Source organism: Lipotes vexillifer, unplaced genomic scaffold (assembly GCF_000442215.2).
Source record: "Lipotes vexillifer unplaced genomic scaffold, Lipotes_vexillifer_v1.1 scaffold504, whole genome shotgun sequence".
Taxonomy (NCBI): Eukaryota; Metazoa; Chordata; class Mammalia; order Artiodactyla; family Lipotidae; genus Lipotes; species Lipotes vexillifer.
This window is the reverse complement of record NW_006785225.1, coordinates 3,853,263-3,873,384: the sequence shown is the minus strand read 5'-3', so window position 1 is coordinate 3,873,384 and position 20,122 is coordinate 3,853,263.

Sequence of the window (20,122 nt, the reverse complement as noted above, 5' to 3'; positions counted from 1 at the left end):
TAAAAGGTATTTTAAAATAATAAAATAAACAATATTATAAGATTTGTTTCAGCAATTAAAAAAAAAAAAGAATTGACAGTGACTTCAGATTTCCTGTACTGCATAAGGAGCTTGGAAATTGCCCCTCTGTTCTAACAATGAGTAAATAAAAAATCAACAATTCTTCTTGAATCCATAAGAGAGGTAAGGACACAGGGCAAACCACTCCCCCAAGACTGTAAAGACAGATGAAAACAGGGAGTCACACCTTATCCAAGGAGACATTCATCAGCAGAAAACTCCATGGCAATCTGTGCCAGGGTAGGAAAACCTGAACTGTAATTGAAGAATTGCTGGAAACTCAGTACAGACAGTCTGAGAGTCAAATACTCTGGGGGAACCAGTCATAGGGGACCCTCAAAATTTTTGTGAGTTTTATCTGGTTTTATCAGGCAGATTCTCATAGTAAGAATTAGAGAAAAAAATCTCCTCAGGCTTTCAACAGGGAAAGGGTAAAAGGAACCATTTTGAAACACACCAGAGCACTCTGTTCTTCTTTACAAGTACTGCCCTCAGAAGAAACTAGTTAACCAGAGCCTTACTGCTTGGGGGAAGGGATATAACTGACTCCAGTCAGCTCTAAGCTTTTACAAAGGAGAAGAGAAATACCCAACGCCAGCCCACTCTACCCATCCTGATCTGCCAAAGGTGGGGCGGGGGTGTGGGTGTGGGATGGGGACTAATAAACACTTGTAAAGTTCACAGTCCAGAGGCAGAGGCTCACAAAAACACTGAGACCTAATCATACAACTATAGCATCTTCCCCCCTTCCCCCACAACTTACCACTACACTACTAAAAGCATATTTATGGTAGCTCCTTTTATCCACTGCATCATATCCAGCTATCAAGAAAAAAACTACAAGGTACACCAAAAGGCAAAAAACACCACTTGAAGAGACAGAGCAAACATTAGAACCAGAAATGACAGGAATGTTGGAATTATTAGACTGGGAATTTAAAACAGCTATGATTAAATGCTAACGAAACTAACGAATAAAGTAGACTGACTGCAAGCACAGATGGACAAACGTAAGCAGAAAGTTGGAAAACCTAAGAAAGAACCAACAGAAATAACAGATATAAAAATCTAATATAAATGAAGAAGGCCTTTGAAGGGCTTATTGGTAGACTAGATATGGCAGAGGAATGAATCTCTGAGCTTGAGAAAGCCTCAAAAGAAATATCCAAAACTGAAGAGCAAAGAGAATAAATACTGAAAAAAAAAAAAATACAGAATATCCAAGGAGTGTGGGGCAGCTACAAAAGGTATAATATACATATAATGGGAATACCAGGAAAAAAACAAAACAAGAAAGGGGGCTTCCCTGGTGGTGCAGTGGTTGAGAGTCCGCCTGCCGATGCAGGGGACGCAGGTTCGTGCCCTGGTCCGGGAAGATCCCACATGCTGCGAAGCCATGGCCACTGAGCCTGTGCATCCGGAGCCTGTGCTCCGCAACGGGAGAGGCCACAACAGTGAGAGGCCCGTGTACCGCAAAGAAAAACAAAAAATCAAAAATAAGAAAGGGCTGGTAGAAATATTAAAAACAAAAATGACTGAGAATTTCCCCAAAATTAATTATTAAAATAATTAAATCAAAGATCCAGGAATCTGAGAACACCAAGCAGGATAAATGCCAAAACACCCTTACACTTAGGCATACCATTTTCAAAACACAGAAAATCAAAGATGAAAAAAAAATCCTGAAAAAAGTCAGAGGGGAAAAGCACCTTATCTACAGAGGAAGAAAGGAAATAATTACATCCAATTTCTCACAAACCATGCAAGCAAGAGGGATGGAAGGAAATATTTAAAGTGTTGAGAGAGAAAAAAGAAAAAAAATGAACCTAGAATTATTTACTCTGAAAAAATTATCCTTCAGAAGTGTAAGAGAAATACCTTCTCAAACAAAAATTGAAGGAATTTGTTACTAGGACATCTGCATTGCAAGAAGCATTCAATAAGTTCTTAAGAGAGAAGGAACCTGATATAGATCAGAAATTTCTATCTACATACAGAAAGAGCATCAAAGAAGTAATTAATGAAGGTAAAATAAAAACATTTATTTTTTTGTATCCTAAATTGATCTAACAGATACAAGTTTATTCAAAATAATAATAGCAACAATGTATTTGATTATGTATATTTATGTATATATCTTTGTGTGTATGTGTGTTACTCATGCTACCCATGAAGAAGGATAGTGTTATTTTAGAGTGGACTCGGATTCATTGTAAATGTATAATGCAAACTCTAGGGCAGCCAGTTAAAATTAAAAAAAAAAAAATATATATATATATATATAACTAATATGATAAGAAAAAAGAGAAAATGTAATCATATAAAATGCCCAATTAAAACTACAAAAAGCAGAAAAAAGTAGAAGACACAAATAGCAATAAAGAAAAAGGGCAGAACAAAGAAAAGAGTAAAAAATATGGTAGATATTAATCCAACATATCAATAATCAATTTGAATTTCAATAAAATAAATGCACCAAAGATCCAGAGTAGATCAAAAAACAAGACCTGCCCAAACTATGTGCTGTAAATGGATGGATTAATATATACCATACTAACACGAATCAAAAGAAAGCAGGAGTAGCTATATTAAATTTAGACTCAGCAGACTTCAAAGTAAGGAAAGTTAGTTGGGATAAAGAATGGTATCACATTATGAAAAAGGGTCAAGACTCCAATAAAACATAAGAATTATTACGATGTATGTGCCTAACAATAGATTGTCACACTACATGAAGCAAAAACTGACAGAACTGCAAAGAGAAAGGGATTAATCCACCATTATAGCTGAAGACTTCAATACCATTCTGTCAAAAATGGGCAGATGCAACAGGCAACAAGTCCATAAGGAAATAGTTGAATTCAGTTAGGTGGATATAATGGTTATCTACAGAGGACTTAATCCAACAGCAAGATACACATCCTTGAAAAGTGTACATGGAACATTCCACCAAGATAGACCACATTCTGAAATATAAAACACATCTTAACACTTTTAAAAAGAGAAATTATACAATGTCTGCTCTCAGACCACAATGGAATTAAACAAGAAATCAATTACAAAACCATAGCTGGAAAGTCCTAAAATATGTGGAGATTAAGCAACACACTTATAACATGGCTTAAAGAACAAATCTCAAGAGAAATTTTAAAAATGTTTTGAACCAAATGAAAAGGAAAACACAACATCCAAATTTGTGGGATGCAGCAGAATAATTGGTTAGAGGGAAATTTATAGCACTGAATACATACAGTAGAAAAGAAAAAAGATCGAAAGTCCGTAATCTAAGTTTACACCTTAGGAAACTAGAAAAAGAACAGCAAATTAAATCCAAAGTAAGCATTAGAAGGAAATAATAGTAGTAATTAGAGCATAAATCAATGAAATGGAAAACAGAAAATCAATAGAGAAAATTAACAAAACTAAAAGCTGTTTCTGAAAAAAAGTCAGTAAAATTAATTAGGTTTTGACTAGGCTAGCTAAGAAATAAGAAATAGAACACAAATTACTACTATCAGAAATGAAAGAAAAGACAGAGCTATAGAACCCAGGGAAATTAAAAAGATAATAAAGGAATACTATGCCGACAAATTTGATAACACAGATGATGAAATGGACCAATTTGTTAAAGGACACAATTTGCCAAAACTTAGACAAGAAGAAATAAATGATCTGAATAGTCTTATATCTATTAAGGAAACTAAATCGACTATTAATAACTTTCCAAAATAGAAAGCACCAGGCTCAGATGGGTTTACTGGTGAATGTTACCAAATATTTAAGGGAAAAATTATACCAATTTTCTACAATTTCCTTTGGAGAACAGAAGCATAGGGACTACTTCTAACTCATGCTATGAGGCCAGAATTACCTTAATACCAAAACCAGACAAATGTTACAAGAAGATAAAATTACAGATGAATATCACTCATGACCATAGGTACAAAAATCCTAAACAAAATATTCACAAATTGAATCCAAAAATGTATAAAAATAGTTCTACACCATGACCAAGTGAGATTTATCCCAGGTATGCAAGGCTGGTTCAACATTCAGAAATCAATTAATGTAATCATCACATCATCAGGCTAAAAAAGAAAAAGCATATGATAATATCAATATAAGTATAAAAAACATTTGACAAAATCAACACCCATTCATTATAAAAACTCTCAGTACAACAGGAATAGAGGAGAACCTCCTCAACTTGATAAAGATTATCTACAAAAAATAGTAGATACAAAAAATGCAAAAGAACTTACAGCTAACATCACACTTAATAGAGATAAATTAGAAGATTTCCCATCAGGTTCAGAAGCAAGGCAAGGATGTTCCCTCTAACCACTCCTTTTCAACATCATACTTTGAACGCTAGCCAATGCAATAAGAAGCAGAAATAAAATGTATAGAGATTGGGAAAGAAGAAATAAAAGTGTCTTTATACACAGATGATATGATAATGTATGTAGAAAATCGGAGTCACTAAAAAACTCCTGGAACTAATAAAGAATTACAAATGTACCAAATATACCACTCTTGTGGGAGATGTTGATAACTGGGGAGGCTATGAATGAGCTGGGGAAGCATATATATAGGAACTCTCTGTACCATTCTCTTAATTTTGCTGTGAACCAAAACTGCTCTAAAATAATTGTCTTTACATATGAAAAGAAAAAAGAGAATGAATATATATGGTTGCCTAAAATCAGAAACAAATATGAAACAAACACAAAAATGTTAATGATCTATTAAAGAATCTGAGTTTGTAATACTGGCCAGCCATAAAAATGCTTGGGTTTGTGCACAAAAAGAAGCAACCATTTTTTTGATAGCCAGTTAAGGAAATAATTACATTGACAATTTTACTAATGTTATGATAAAAGACTAAAAATATATTTTACATAAAATGAAAGATTCTCAATTAAGCCAGCAAATAATTGCCTGTAAAATTTAAAATGTTTCTAACAATATCAATTATCAATTGACTCAAAATTTGAATAATTGTCATTACTTCTCCCTCATTTTATATTAGTCATGCAATATAAAAGACACTGCCCCAATAGTATTTGGGTACATTTTAATTTCAAAGATCTCCCAAATTCACAAGAAAATGTTGTCAATTCATAGTCTAAAATATGAAACTCGTGACATATATCCTTCTGAAATGTTTGCATCTGAAGAAGAGAAATCTTAGCTATATATTTTTCCTAACACTTCTATGAAGATGAATGGTACTCCAGGTATATTAGATTAAAAAAATAATTATTCTAATTTAAATTAGGAGACTGATGTTTCCCTTACTGTTTCATTCAACTGTATGATACATGTGGAAAATATTGTTCTCAGTTTCCTGAGAAAGACTTTGTGAAAAGCTTCCAGTCTCCTGAGAAAGACTTTGTGAAAAGCTTCACAGATATAGTTCAAGTCTTTTAGTATACACATCCAAAGCAAACAAAAAATTTAATGGCCTCATGTTCTTTACCAAAAATGCTCATTGGTTTAAATGATTTACTGTACTATTAATTTAGGTTCAAGTTTTTCTTGAAACAAAGGAATGTTTGTTAAATATTCAAAAATCAAAGACAAAATGTGGCAGCATGATTTATGTGATTTCATCAATGTTAAGTTGCATATGGAAGGACTAAATTTGAAGCACCAAGTGGGGAAAAAGAAAAAGGTAATTTGTGACTTAGCTAGACAGGTAAGAAAATTTATATCAGAATTGAAACTTTTCACAAAACAAATCATGAACTATGATTTATGACATTTTATAAAATAAGTCAATATGTAGATTTTAATTGTAAACAACAGCATCATGCAAATTGACTACAAAACACGGAAAAATGAAGAAGACTTTCTAATATTGATAAATTTAGTGTTGTTTTTCATTCTGTATAACACCCCTTTGAATTTGATGTTTTTAGCATAATGAGTTGACCCAAGTGTTAGTCAATTAATTTAACTTGGACAGATGTGGTTTTGAAATTAGTATCTTTTGCTTCAAAGTCAAATCAGTCCTTTTAAAAATAATAAACCAGTTTTGTCCATGTTTATGTGAGTATTAAAATAAAAGTATTTTGGAGCAATCAGTCCAGATGTTGGAAAACTTTTAAGTGTGTTTGGAATATTAGAGTATGTGAATTGACTTTATCAACTGTAAAGCTTACGAAATCTAAGGATAGATCAGTGTTTTTGATGAAAATTTAGCATTTAATTGACGTGCTATAAGCTTAAAATACATACTGCAGGGCTTCCCTGGTGGCGCAGTGGTTGAGAGTTCGCCTGCCGATGCAGGGAACACGGGTTCGTGCCCCGGTCCGGGAAGATACCACATGCCGTGGAGCGGCTGGGCCCGTGAGCCACGGCCGCTGAGCCTGCGCGTCCGGAGCCTGTGCTCCACAATGGGAGAGGCCACAACAGTGAGAGGCCCGCGTACCGCAAAAAAAAAACCAAACAAAAAAAAACATACTGCATATTCAAGAACTAATATGGATAAAATAAAATTCTTTATTCTTTTAAATACTGATTAAAATGATAATATATTGGATATAGTGGGTTAAATATAATAATTGTATATGTTTCTTTTTACTTCTTTAATGTGGCTATTAAAATTTTTAAATAACATATGCATCTTGCATTATTATTTCTATCGTTCAGCACTAGTCTAGACGTTATCAAAACATCTGACTGAAATGTAACAACTGATTAAATGATTATTTGGTAATTTATACATCAAATAATTTGTTCATTTATAATTTTTTTTTTTTTTTGCAGTACGCGGGCCTCTCACTGTTGTGGCCTCTCCCGTTGCGGAGCACAGGCTCCGGACGCGCAGACTCAGCGGCCATGGCTCACGAGCCCAGCCGCTCCGTGGCATGTGGGATCTTCCCGGACCGGGGCACGAACCCGTGTCCCCTGCATCGGCAGGCGGACTCTCAACCACTGCGCCACCAGGGAATCCCCGTTTATAAATATTATTTTCAATTCAGATTGAACGTATCTACATTTCCACCAAGTTAAGGTTACTAGATTGCACATTACATTTTATTTTATTACTTTCCCTCTTTTTAGTATTAATTCTGATAATTTAATTCTCTGTTTCATCTACTACAATTGAGAAAACAGACATTAAAAATATTAAAAGGGGATGTAGTGGAAGCTGAATTTATATTGAAAGAAAACAAACACTGACAGAGTGGCAGACATGACACATATCTTGTTAACTTCTAATGACACAGCTGGATGGAGCCATTCAGTGGATCTTTAAAGTAAATAACTAAAGTGAATTGTACGTGCAATTACCACGGACTTAGGAATTGGCTAGATGCTCCCATCTTGGGTTGAATTTGTGAACCATTCTTTTCACAGGCATAGGAGACTTGATTATCATCATCACCATCATTTAACATTTTTTTTTAGTTTTATTTATTTATTTTATTTATTATTTTTGGCTGTCAGGTCTTAGTTGCGGCACAAGGGATCTTCGCTGAGGCACGTGGGATCTTTTGTTGCAGTGCAGGCTTCTCTCTAGTTGCGGCGTGTGGGTTTTCTCTCCTCTAGATGTGGCATGCAGGCTCCAGGGCGTGGGCTCTGTAGTTTGTAGCACGCAGGCTCTCTAGTTGAGGTGCATGAGCTCAATAGTAGTGGCGCGTGGGCTTAGTTGCCCCTCGGCATGTGGGATCGTAGTTCCCCGACCAGGGATCAAACCCACATCCCCTGCATTGTAAGGTGGACTCCTTACCACTGGACCACCAGGGAAGTCCCCATTTAACTTTTATTAAGGAATTATTAAGAAATTTTTCTGTGTTGAGCTTAGTGCAAGTTCTTTAAAGAGATTTTCTCATTTAATTTTTACATCAATTCTAGGAGGTAAGTTCTCTTATTAACTCCACCATACAGATAAGAAAACAGGTTGGGAAATACTAAGTCATTTATATAATGTCCAAGAAGCTGAGAATATCAGTAGCGGTATATGTGGACTTATCAAGGAAAAAAGTGCCATAGATGATACTATCTATAGCTTTTTAGACTGCACTCTTGGTACTAATGTTTATTTAACATAACTATGATAAGTTTTCTTTTACCTAGGAAAATATATTGAAAATAAAATATGCTAAAGAAAAGAATGACCTGATTGTGACTTGAATCTTAGAGCAAAAAGGCAGATTTACTTTAAGGAAGATTCAGTCCAATTCTGCCTCTTTGCTACTCACTCAATCCAAAGAAGATGTAGACAATTTTGTTGGCTCACTCTCGGCTGAGCTCCCCACCTTAGCTAGAATGTTTTTCCACATGGTATTCTAGGCACCTACCATCAATGGATCAGAGTGAGCACTTAAGTTAGCATGTATTTGCATTCCTGACTTAATATGACACTTTTATAAAAAAAACCCAGGACCATTTAGAAGAAAGGAAAGGAAAATATTAAGTAATAGGAGCAATAGAGAAGTCGACCTGTAGCTTCCAAAGCAGGAGACCACTGCAAGTTTTCCTGACACTCTCTTCTGAGAACCTTGACAGATGAAAAAGACATGAAAGGGCAAGAGTCAAGAGCCCAATGCACTGCAGATTCTAAAATGCAGAGGTATCCTAGCAACACAAAAGGAATTTTCTTCTTTTTTGGTGAGAGGGTGTTAAAGGCTAAAGCCTTGCATATATGTCACTTGCCTCTGGCCCACATGCTGCATGTCTATAATTAGGAGAACCGCCCTGCTGGGTGTAAATCCCACTTGCCCAATCCTTCCCCAAGGGGCCCAGCATCTGAAGGAGTACTCCAATCCTCTCATCTTCTGTGAATGTGTGTGTATTTCATGCCCATAACATTCTTGGTTTTGGATCTTTATATTTGCTGTTTCTTCTTCCTGAAATCTTTCTCCCTATGATCTTTATAGGTCTCAGATTAAATGCCACAGAAAAGGGAATCATGAGCTCCATACTAGAAGGGGTCTTACTTGCTGTGCTTACTGATAAATTGCCTGTTGGCTAGACCAGTGCCTGATAGATTCTAAACCCTTAAATATTTGAAAATATGTGAATGACTATGTGAAAGAGGGACATTACTTTGGCTGGTACTTTTTAAATTTCAAAGCTATTTTGACACATGCAAAATTATCCAAAAGCCTTAGGAGGTTAATATTTTATTGTTCTTAATTTTTAATTGAGGAAGTGAAGGCTCAAATTAGAAGACAGACAACTTGTCCAAAGTAACTCAGCAGGTGGGAGCACAAGACTTCTGATTCCATGCTCTATGCTCTTTCTACGACATCAAAGCAGTAGATGTTATTAGGGTTTTGTCTAGGTCTACTCTGTGGATATAGACTGATAACTGGAAATTTTATGACCCATGCCCATGTTTTGGCCCTTGCTCTCAAATTTGATAATCTCATTCCCCCATGAGTCCTGAGACCCTAAAATATTAAACACTTGTAGTTCCCAAAGTGTATCTTATATCTCCCACGCTTTCATTGTTTTACATATATTACACCTTCCTTCCAAAATGTCCTTCCTCCTTTGCCTGCCATTCAAAGTTCTATCTCATGACATCTTTCTCTAGAAAGATTTTGCCAAGCCCAATAACCACCTGTCCCTCATTTATCCCTGTCTGCTGTGTCTGGTACCCACTCCTACTATTGGATTTTCATGTTTTATTTTGCTCATGTACCTGCCTGATCTTGTCACTAGACAGAATGCATGCATTAGATATTTGTGAACACACAGTACCTAGCATTTTATGTTAAATAATTGATTTGGGGAGCATGGCAAACGCCCAAAATGTGATTATGTTGTATGGAAGGACTTTTTTCTTAAGTATATAGAGAACCAGAATCATTCTCAACAAGGGAAGAAAGAAATCTAACACATCTCCACTGAGTAACAGAGAAAAAACCTGGATGCTGTAAAATAGAGAAACATGTAAGATATAATAAAGTAGTAATTAACCTCTTCATATGTGTGCCCAACAGCAATCTTCCACAAGGGTCAGGCAATTTGCAGTGAAGATGAAGTTTAGGACATAAAAGGAAGAGAAAATGATGTCATGAAAGCTCGGTTTCACAAACACCTTTGGGTATTTCCAATCAACACAGGTTGTTAACATACGCATTCTTAATTTTTTATTTCTTTTCTCTAAAAATAGAAGTGCCTTTAAAAAGTTCTTGTAAGAAAGAAGAAGAAAATGCACCCATCTCTTATTTTAAGCAAGGTTATAATGGGAGCCTTATTTGTTATAGTTATGGCTTGAATATATAGCCATATATATGGAAATCTATGGCAAAACTATAGAGAGAAGGGTATGCAAAACTCAGTGGCAGAGAAGATATTCTGAGTTCATCAAAATTCGTATCACAGAGAAAAGGGAAAAGAGACAAACAAAGTCATATTTGCTTGAGTGATATATCAAGCAACCCTGGGTCAAACACTAAACAATACTTAAAACTGATACAAACAACCTGATTCTGTACATTTCTTTCAGAATTGAAGAGCAGATTCCCCCAGGCTTTGAAAGGGAATTTTTTTCTAAATTAACGGGTAATTTTCTCCACTCCAATTGAGCTATATAATCAGACATGGTCAAAACATTGCACTAGGAAGCATAATATAAAATGAATTCAACAAAACCATGACTTCATGGACCCACAGCTGCAGAAAGGGTCAGAAATGAAAATGGCAAATGTATGAGCTGGACATTAGCTGGATTTTAGTTGAGAAAAAATCCATTGTTGTACTCTATTCATGTAGCTTTCAAATTATTGTGAGTAACTGAAAATACATTGTAAATTGTATATTTTACATTAGACCTTTAGAAATCTGAGCCCATAGTGAGATGTGATTCACATGCTCTTATTTCTTACCCCTAATGCTAATTAGAACAAAATGAGACCCATGAAACTGAGCAAATTAAGACATCAAAAATGTCCTTCATAGTAAAGATTTAAATCTTGCTTCCCACCCATGCTTAGAACAGAACTAACACTTCCCTCTGGATGTGTTTTGCTTGATGTCAGCTGTCTTAAAAATTAAAGTACACAACCCACTTCCACCAAAAAAATGACAACTGACTTTCAGAAAAAGAATGTGCTTGTTTCAATGCCAATCAAGTATATAAACAATTTTTGCTGTTAAAAATGTGTGTTTGTTCCTAACCCTGCTGGCTATGAGATTGGGTAGCTCTTCTTTTTTAGCCTCCAGAAATAGGAGAGAATTCCAAATTAAGCCCCTGTACAATTGCTTGGCCTGGTATCCATGTATTCTTGGCCTTGGACAAGGATAGAAAAGCCAAATTCTTGGGTAAGTAAGTAAAAAAATTGACTTACTGAAAGAAAGGCCTCTCCCCCACCCACTTTCTAATTAGGGAGATGTGCCTAGTATTACAGGGATCCAGCTGTTGTCAGGGCCTCAGGTTGCTGGAATACAAGTGGTGAGTGACATTACAATGGACAACTTTTATTCATTCATTCATTCAGTATATATATTTTGAGCACCAACTGAACTGAGTGCCAGACAATATTCTAAGCACTGGCAATGAAAAGATGAACAAAGCAGAAGTCCTCAGCACTCAGGAACTTGCATTTATTATCTGGAAAGCAAACAATAGAGTTAGGTCAAGAGTTCCTGTTGGAAGACTTTCTATTTTTAAAAAATTTTCTCCATAAAAATTATTAGAGTTTTTCATACTAGGATGAAGTAGCTAGAGAAGAACTTCCTGAGAAGGTAAGTTCTGAGCTAACAACTGAAAGACGAGACAGAAATGGTCATATGAAGACCAAAGAATGGAGATGTGGAGGGTGGAGGTGGACTATTTCAGATAGATCAGTATGTAAACCAGACATTTCTCCAACCAGGAAATTCTTATATGTCAAATGCCAGAACATTTATGTATTTCACAAATATCTGTACAATTTCTCAATTATGCATGTTGTCTCACCTCTAGAACCAAGCATTTGTTGGCTTTCTCTTGCACATTTTCCCACTGCCTCACTCTTTTTTTTGGTTAGTACCTACTGTTCTTTTTAGATTTACATTCAAATATCATGTACTGTGGAACGTTTCCATGACCCTTGAGTATAAGCATATATGAGTCTCTTTTCTTATATTAAGCTCATTTCTCTATTTAAACTGTAGATAAATATGTATCATCATTCCAAATAAGTAAGGAAGAGATATTAGTACTCTCACATTCATTGCAAGCACTATTCACAATTGCCAAGCTATGGGAACAACCTGAATGTCCATCAACAGATAAACGGATAAAGAAACTGGGTATAAATAGGCAATGAAATATTACTCATCCTTAAAAAAGAAGAGAATTATGCAACAACAGGGATGAACCTTGACGACATTAAGCTAAGCAACATAAGCCAGTCACAGAAAGACAAATACTGCATGATTCCACTTATATGAGATATCCAAAAAAATAAAATTCATAGAATCAAAGAGTGGAATGGTATTTGCCAGGGTCTGAAAATAAGGAGAAACGGGGAGTTACTAATCAATAAGCACAGAGTTTCAGCGAAGCAAGATGCATACGTTCTAGAGATCTGCTAAATAGCATTGTACCTATAGTCAATAATACTGTATGGCACACCTAAAAATTTGTTTAGAGGGTTGATCTCAGATTAACTGCTCTTATCACAATAAAATACAATTAAAAAATAAAAGATGTAAGGAGAAGATAATTAGTTTCCGGAAGAGCAGAAGACCTACAAGGAGCAGGGTGAAACCAGCACATGTTTTCGCACAATCTTATGGAAAATGGTTCACAATGCACTGCAGAGTAAGACACTACTGAAGAGTCTTAGGAGAATATATGACAGTGGATCCTTGTTTTCTATCTCCTGGAATTTGATAACTGTGGACAACCGTACTAGTGATAAGAATGTGGTGATCACTATAAGGAGAAAGAGAGTGATTGTGGCAGATTATATTGTGAGCAGGCATTATAGTGATGGTATGTTTGGGAGAGAAGTTCTAGTGAAGGGGCTGCAGGCAGGGAAGGAGATCACCAGTATCCTGTCTGCAATGGGGTTGCTTTACTGAGCTGGCTCTCCGCTCTTCGGCACGGGTAGCCGGGTGTAAGAATGTTCAAAAGGTGCCTCGATGGAAAACTTTCAGACTCTCCTCCCTGATCACCATAGGCATCAGTTCAGAGCCCACTGTTTCTAAGATCTTTACGTAGAAAACCTTGCTTAGTCTTTTAACACACCTATGAATGATGTGTGATTATCACTCCCAAATCCAGATGAGGGTCCTAAAGCAGAGAGGGGTTGGGAACGTGCCCAATGTCATAAAGCCAGTTAATGGTAGAGCTGGGATAAAAACTCGGGCAGACTGGCACAGAGTCCAAGTTCTTAAAACATATCCCAAAACTAAGTCAAGAAATGAATGAATTAATGAATATTTGGGAATGATAAAGCATGCATCCATGAGGCCATTAAATTATGTGGATTACATTATTATGAAAGAGATACATGTATAGGCCAATGGTTCTTAACTTTCTCAATCATAATTTTGTCAGTTTTCCCAGGGGATATTTCTCAATGTCTGGATACATCTTTGGCCTTCTCATCTGGGGTCAGGGGCCTGTTACTGGCATAGGGTGGTAGAGGTCGGGGAAGCTGCTAAACATACTACAGTGCACAGGATAGTACCTCACAACAAATAATTGTCTGACCTAAAATGTCAATAGTACTGCTGTTGAGGAATCTTATTCTAGACCTCATATAAATCAACTTAACTTTTCTCATGTGTTAAGAGGGGAGAGCCATATCTACATAGGAGTCATGACAATCAAAAACCAGATGGATCATGACATCTATAACAGTGCCTGGCACATAGTTAAGAGCTTTAACATTTCAGATTTAAGCAGGCAAATTACATGTTTGTTTTGCTTCATCTTAAATACTTGTTTAGAAAGATCATTCTGATAGCAAAGGATGGATAGGTGAGATTTCACAGGTGGAAAGCAATTAGGAAGATGGTACAGTAACGAGGCAAGAAATAATGCACATGTGAACCTGGGTAGGTGCAAGAGGGATCTTCAAACTCAACTAAGACGATTGACTCATCACATTGATTAAGAATATGAGGGGTTTCTTTTTGTTTGTTTATTTTGTTGTTGTTTTCACTTTTGCCACTTCATTTCTTATTATGAAGCCGAGGATCATGTGAATTTAATCTTTCTTTGAAAACAATGATGCTTCATTTCTCATGGCTAAAAACATTTTAATCTATGAAATGAATTATAAGTTCACAAATCAGATTGTCATCTTCAGGTGAACTGTGTGTGTATGTACACACACACTCATACACACAAATCCAATTTGGAGCTGTAAATTATTATTTGAAAGGTGTAGGTTTCACATGAGAAATTTCATCATCTGAAATTGCCTTGTCCTTGAGGATAATAAGAATTAAATTCAGCTGCTGAAAGAAGCAAAGACAAATATTGAAAGATGGGAGACTTTTGTAATCCACTGCAGAACTGAGAGTCTTCTGTGAGATTAGACTGAGGCATCATTTGCAGAAATCACTAACTGTTTCAGTTTATTAAAAGATTAAGAGTAAATCTATTTGGGTAATAAGTGGTTTGCAAGACAAGAAATTTCTTCAAAAATCAGTGCTTTTGCTTTTCCATTTCCTCTCAATTCACCGAGAGGTAATCAACGTGGGAGTAGCTCTGATCACACTAAGAGAACATTCTGATCTTCATTAGCGCAGGGTCGATGCAAGAAACTTTATTTCACATCAAAATCTAGAGATGGTTCCCCTAGAATTAAAACCCTTTTCTATTTCAACACATCAAGCCTCAGGGTGTCATAATCCCCATAATTAATACACTACTGTGCACACAACTTTCAAAACAGGGCTCTGGACGTTGCAAATAGAAGCTGCACGTTGGAAAATCGATAAATAGATATTTCCCTTCCTTTTATTTTTCATTTTTTTCTCTCCCTTTTGTGGAATTAAGGACGGGTGAGATGTGAGATGATGGTAGGAAACGTCAAAAAAAATTACAGTTCCTTAGTTTTTAATTTTAATATTATCTTCTTTGTATGTAACACTGTATGAATTAAATGAAATGTAGATTGTTTCCCAGTGATTGTATTTATTTGGTTATTAATGCACTGATCAATCCACTCTTTTGTTCTCTCAGTCAATAAGATGTCTCTTGAGCATATGTGCCGTTCATCGTGCTGGACGCAAAATGCTAAACCAACACAGGGTCTGTTCCCTCTAGGAACTCAAAGTCTTGAAGAGAAGCAGGTATAGAAACACAAAAATGCAATAATAACTGCGTGAGAAGTGCCATGGTTAAAGTAAATACACAGAACTACGAAAGTAACGTGGAGGGACTCTTAAGCCTGTCCTGTGTTAAATGTCTTTGAGAAAGGTTTAGTAGAGCAATGACCTGTTTTGAATTGGTTATGGTCAAAATATAAAGGAGGCAGAGGCTTCCTTGGTGGTCCAGTGGTAAAGAATCCGCCTTACAATGCAGGGGATGTGGGTTCCATCCCTAGTCGGGGAACTAAGTTCCCATATGCCACGGGGCAACTAAGCCCATGTGCCACAACTACTGAGTTCTCGAGTGTCAACAAGAGAGCCTGCGTGCCGTGAACTACAGAGCCCACGTGCTCTGGAGCCTGCACACCACAACTATAGAGCCCATGTGCCCTGGAGACCGCACGCCACAACTACAGAGAAGCCCGTGTGCCACAACTAGAGAGAATCCCGCGGGCCACAACAAAGACTGGACACAGCCAAAAAATATAAAGAAAATAAATAAATATTTAAAAATATATAAAATAGGAGGTGGGAGCAGTTAATATGGAGTTAGAATTTTCATTACGTTCCTAGAGTTTATAGAATTTTATTTCAAGAAATAGTGTCAGTTAATCAAAAAACAAGGATGCTTAGTTTTTTGTGTGGTTGCATGGTATCCTTGTTCTGTCTCTTTTCAGTGGTAATTTCAGAGTGACCTTATCTCTCCCTTGTTCCATCATGGTTACATAGTAGCCTGCTTGAGTATTGTTCAAATTCTGTGAAAGTTCTTTATGTTCAGCTGGGAATACTGCTGACCTGTCAACACCTAGCTGTCAGCAACCAGCTGCCAGCTATCAGGATTATTTTTCAAAATTTATTTTCTCAATACACTACATGTCATTGAATTATTCCTCTATACAAAGATACTTATATTGTTCTCACTTTTTTTTGTTCTTTATTATATGCAATGCTGCAGTGAATATCCACACATACACTCAAAGATGGAATTTCTCATTAATAGATACATATATATTAGAATTATTAGGTCCTACCTACCAAGTTCCTATTCAACATGTCAGAGCCAATATTCAGTATTTAAACTCCCTCCAGCAGTGAGAAAGTTCATTTACTCTTATACTTGTCTAAACAATCAATATTGATAGTTTTCTTGCTTGCCAATCTAATGGTATATACATATGCAATTATATTTATATGTGTACATATACATATATTTATATGTATATAGACATATATTTATTTGTAACTATAACATATATATATATACTATATTTATGTATATATACATATATATGTATATGATCATTGCTTTCAATACCATTCTCTTGATTAAGCACTTATTTATATGTTAAATTTCCCAGTGGAATTTTTCTTTTCTGTGAATTACTTATTCCTTTATCTAAATTTCCTCCAATTATTTCTCCATACTAACTTTAAAATAGTAGTTCTTATATTTTATGGAAGCAAATAAGATGCTTGTAGCTAATATCTCCATTTAGTATATTTCTTTTCAAGCTAATTTATATTATTTTTTCAGACATTATTTGATGAAGGAACTTGGATAAAAAGAAGTGACAAGATCTAGAAAAAAGTGTAAATTTTAAAAAAGAGTGTTAAGGGAATATATGGCATAATTTAGATAGATACATATACCCATAGAAATTCTATTGAGTCTTGAGGCGTAATTTAGATTTCTGTTTTGTACTTCTATGAAGCTTACTGAATAAAACTTACTCCATGATATTATAATGAACTTTGCCCATGACCCTATGCATATTTCTTTCAACACTTCCCACTCATTTATCTACTACACTGGAAATGATCTCTAGCTTTAAAAACAACGTATTCCACATCTTCACAAGATAAAGGAAGATACAGTTGAGTTTTTATTTTTCAGTGTTTGGGATATGGAGTAGATGCTGAAGAAACATTTACTGAATACATGAAAATTGTTGAAATGTTAATGTCCCTTATTTGTAATTCTTTTGACTACTATTTCTTTTGAAATCATTTCACAGTGGACAGAAAGAATTTTCCTGCACATATCTGCTTCATTTAGAGGCAGCTGACCTTAGACTTCAGAGTCAGACTATTCTGGTCTTAAAACCTAACTCTATCACTCTCAGCTATATAACCTTGAAAAGTAAATAGGCTTTTTAATATTCAATTTCCTCATCTATGAAAATGGGGAGCTGTTATGGTAAACTTTCAGTGAGCACTCTTTACATGGCAGTGCAAGGAGGCCTTAAGCAAGTATCTTGTCTTCTTAGGAAACAGGTGAAACTGATATCTGTGACTATTGTGCTTATTAAGCAAGGCTAAACTTGTAAACTTTGTTTAAAAGTATTTTTTCTGGTCCTTACTACAAGGGGTTGTAACATGAAACTGGATGGAGAGAAAATATAACAAACTACCTTTGGAATCTACTGTTTAAATAGTTGAACAAAATAATCTTCTTTTCTCAGAAATTGTTTTAAGAAATATTAATCTGCTTTCTGATTAATACATTTTTCAGTGTGGTTGATGCCCCTTTCCCCTTTATTTCTTATTAACAAAATTCCAGTGTTATTTAGACATCCTGTGCCTTCCTGTGAACTAACTTCATCTTTAATTCAGAGCTTACCTAATTCTTGTAAACTGATCATGGAAAAGCCCCTTCTCTTCGCTAGTAGAGCTGATTAGATGGCCCAATGTTGACCAGTGAGAAATAAGATGAAGCCCAGATGTGGGTTTATGGTAAAGAATTTCATTTCTCTTAAAAATAGACACAAGACAGAGGAGATTACCCTTCCACTTTTGGTCACTGAAATGCTGGACGTGACTTATGAAACCATTGCAACCAAGTGGTTACTATAGAGAGCTAACCAGAGAAGAAAGTTCCAGTATTGAGGACAGAAAATCATGGGTTCCTGAAAACATATGAGGTAACTCACCTTTGAGCTAGGCTCCCATTCTTTAAAGTCATTATTATGTGAGCTAATAACTCTGTATTGTTGCCGTCTATTGCATTGGTGTTTTCTGACACAATCAAAACCATCTCAACTGCTTATAAAATGGATATTCTATAACAATCAATGCTTTCATTCATTCATCCAATCAATGGATAGTTGCTGAGTGTCAACTATGTCCCAGGAACCATGTTTGGCCTAGGGATTCGAATGAAGATAAGACATACAAGGTCACTGCCCTCATGCATGATGTAGGATTGAGTCTAATGTTTCTAAGAGGTGCTCCTATTAAACCTAAGAAAGGATTAGCTCATGAGCCGATATGATGATGTGTTAGAAGGAGAAGGTGTTCTCTTTGATCTATCACAAGAACGTGGTTCTACCAATAATTACACTCAAAATTTCCTCTGAGAATAGAGTATCACAGCAATTGTGACAGGACAAGACCAGGCCCCAAATATGACATGGAATTGCAGGTATTACAAAGTGGGCATTCTGCACTCACTCTATGATTTTTAGGTCTAATTTCTAAAGCCATGTAAATGCATATTGTTGTCATTTCATAGGAAACTTGCAGTAATTATCTAATTCTATTTATATTTGATATTTATACTTCAGTAACAGGCATTCTATTTATTAGATCCTTATTAAACTTAATAAATTAAATGTCTTTTTTCCTTACATGATACACAGAAATGTTAGTGAGAAGGAATGTGTCTGGAAAGGAGGACATTTGAAAGCACTGGTATAGTATGGAGGGAGGGAAAAGAAATAGTTACTATATTTGAGTGCTTACTGTATGTCAGGCAATTACCTTAGCCTCAAAATAAGTATGCATGTTTATCCCCATTTTGGTTATGAGAAAACTGAGATAAAAGAAAAAGAAATGACAGCCCTTCAGGCTGGGAACTGAAATTCAGATATGCCAAGCTCCATGCCCTCATATCAGGCTGACTCAAAATTCTCTTCATTTGGAGGGTGCAATAATACTATTTCATGGGCCGGACTGGAGCTTTACCTTTCACTAGCTATAGGAGAAAAATAAGAAAAATGATTTCTTACATAAGTGAAATCTCAGTGGGAAGGTTCAGGCCAAAATCACAAACTAAAATGCCTACAAAGGGCAGAAAGGCATGTGAAATGCATATTTGTGAAATACACAAAACAGTGAGGCACAGACAGACCTAGGCTAACTGGAGAACCCATGTGCCAGAGAATTATTGCCATGGGAAAATGAAACCTCACTGTTGCCAGATGTCAACTTTTTTAAGGAAAGCCAGAAATATAGGTTTTTATGTGCTATAGTGGACAAGTAATTCATGTTTATAAGACTGTACAGGCAAAAAAAATTCTACTGAATTCTGATAGACACATTTAAGAATATACATACACAGGCAATAATTTTTGACAAGTATAATTACTACATACAAGGAATTCTTAGCAAAGCTGTTTATAAAACACTTAAACAATATTTCCAAAAACTTCATTGAATGCCATACTGCAGTATGAAAATGATTTTTGACCTAATTACTGTCACTAAACTGAATATCATGTATCTTGTAAAAGTGAGGCAAGGCTAAAATTTTTTTCAAATTCAGAGTTTTCTATTATCTCCACCCAGAGAAATTTATGAGGTAACACTGAATATTTATTAGAAACATCAAATAAATCCTAGCTCTGCTCACGATTGGTAGAAGTTAATATTGTGTCTTTTGATGAGCATTTCTTAATTTTTTCATTTTATTTGGAAATATTTTAAAATAATTTTACACTTATAGAAAGGTTTCAAAAATGATACCAAAACTTCCGTATACCCTTTTCTCCAGTTTCTCTTTCCC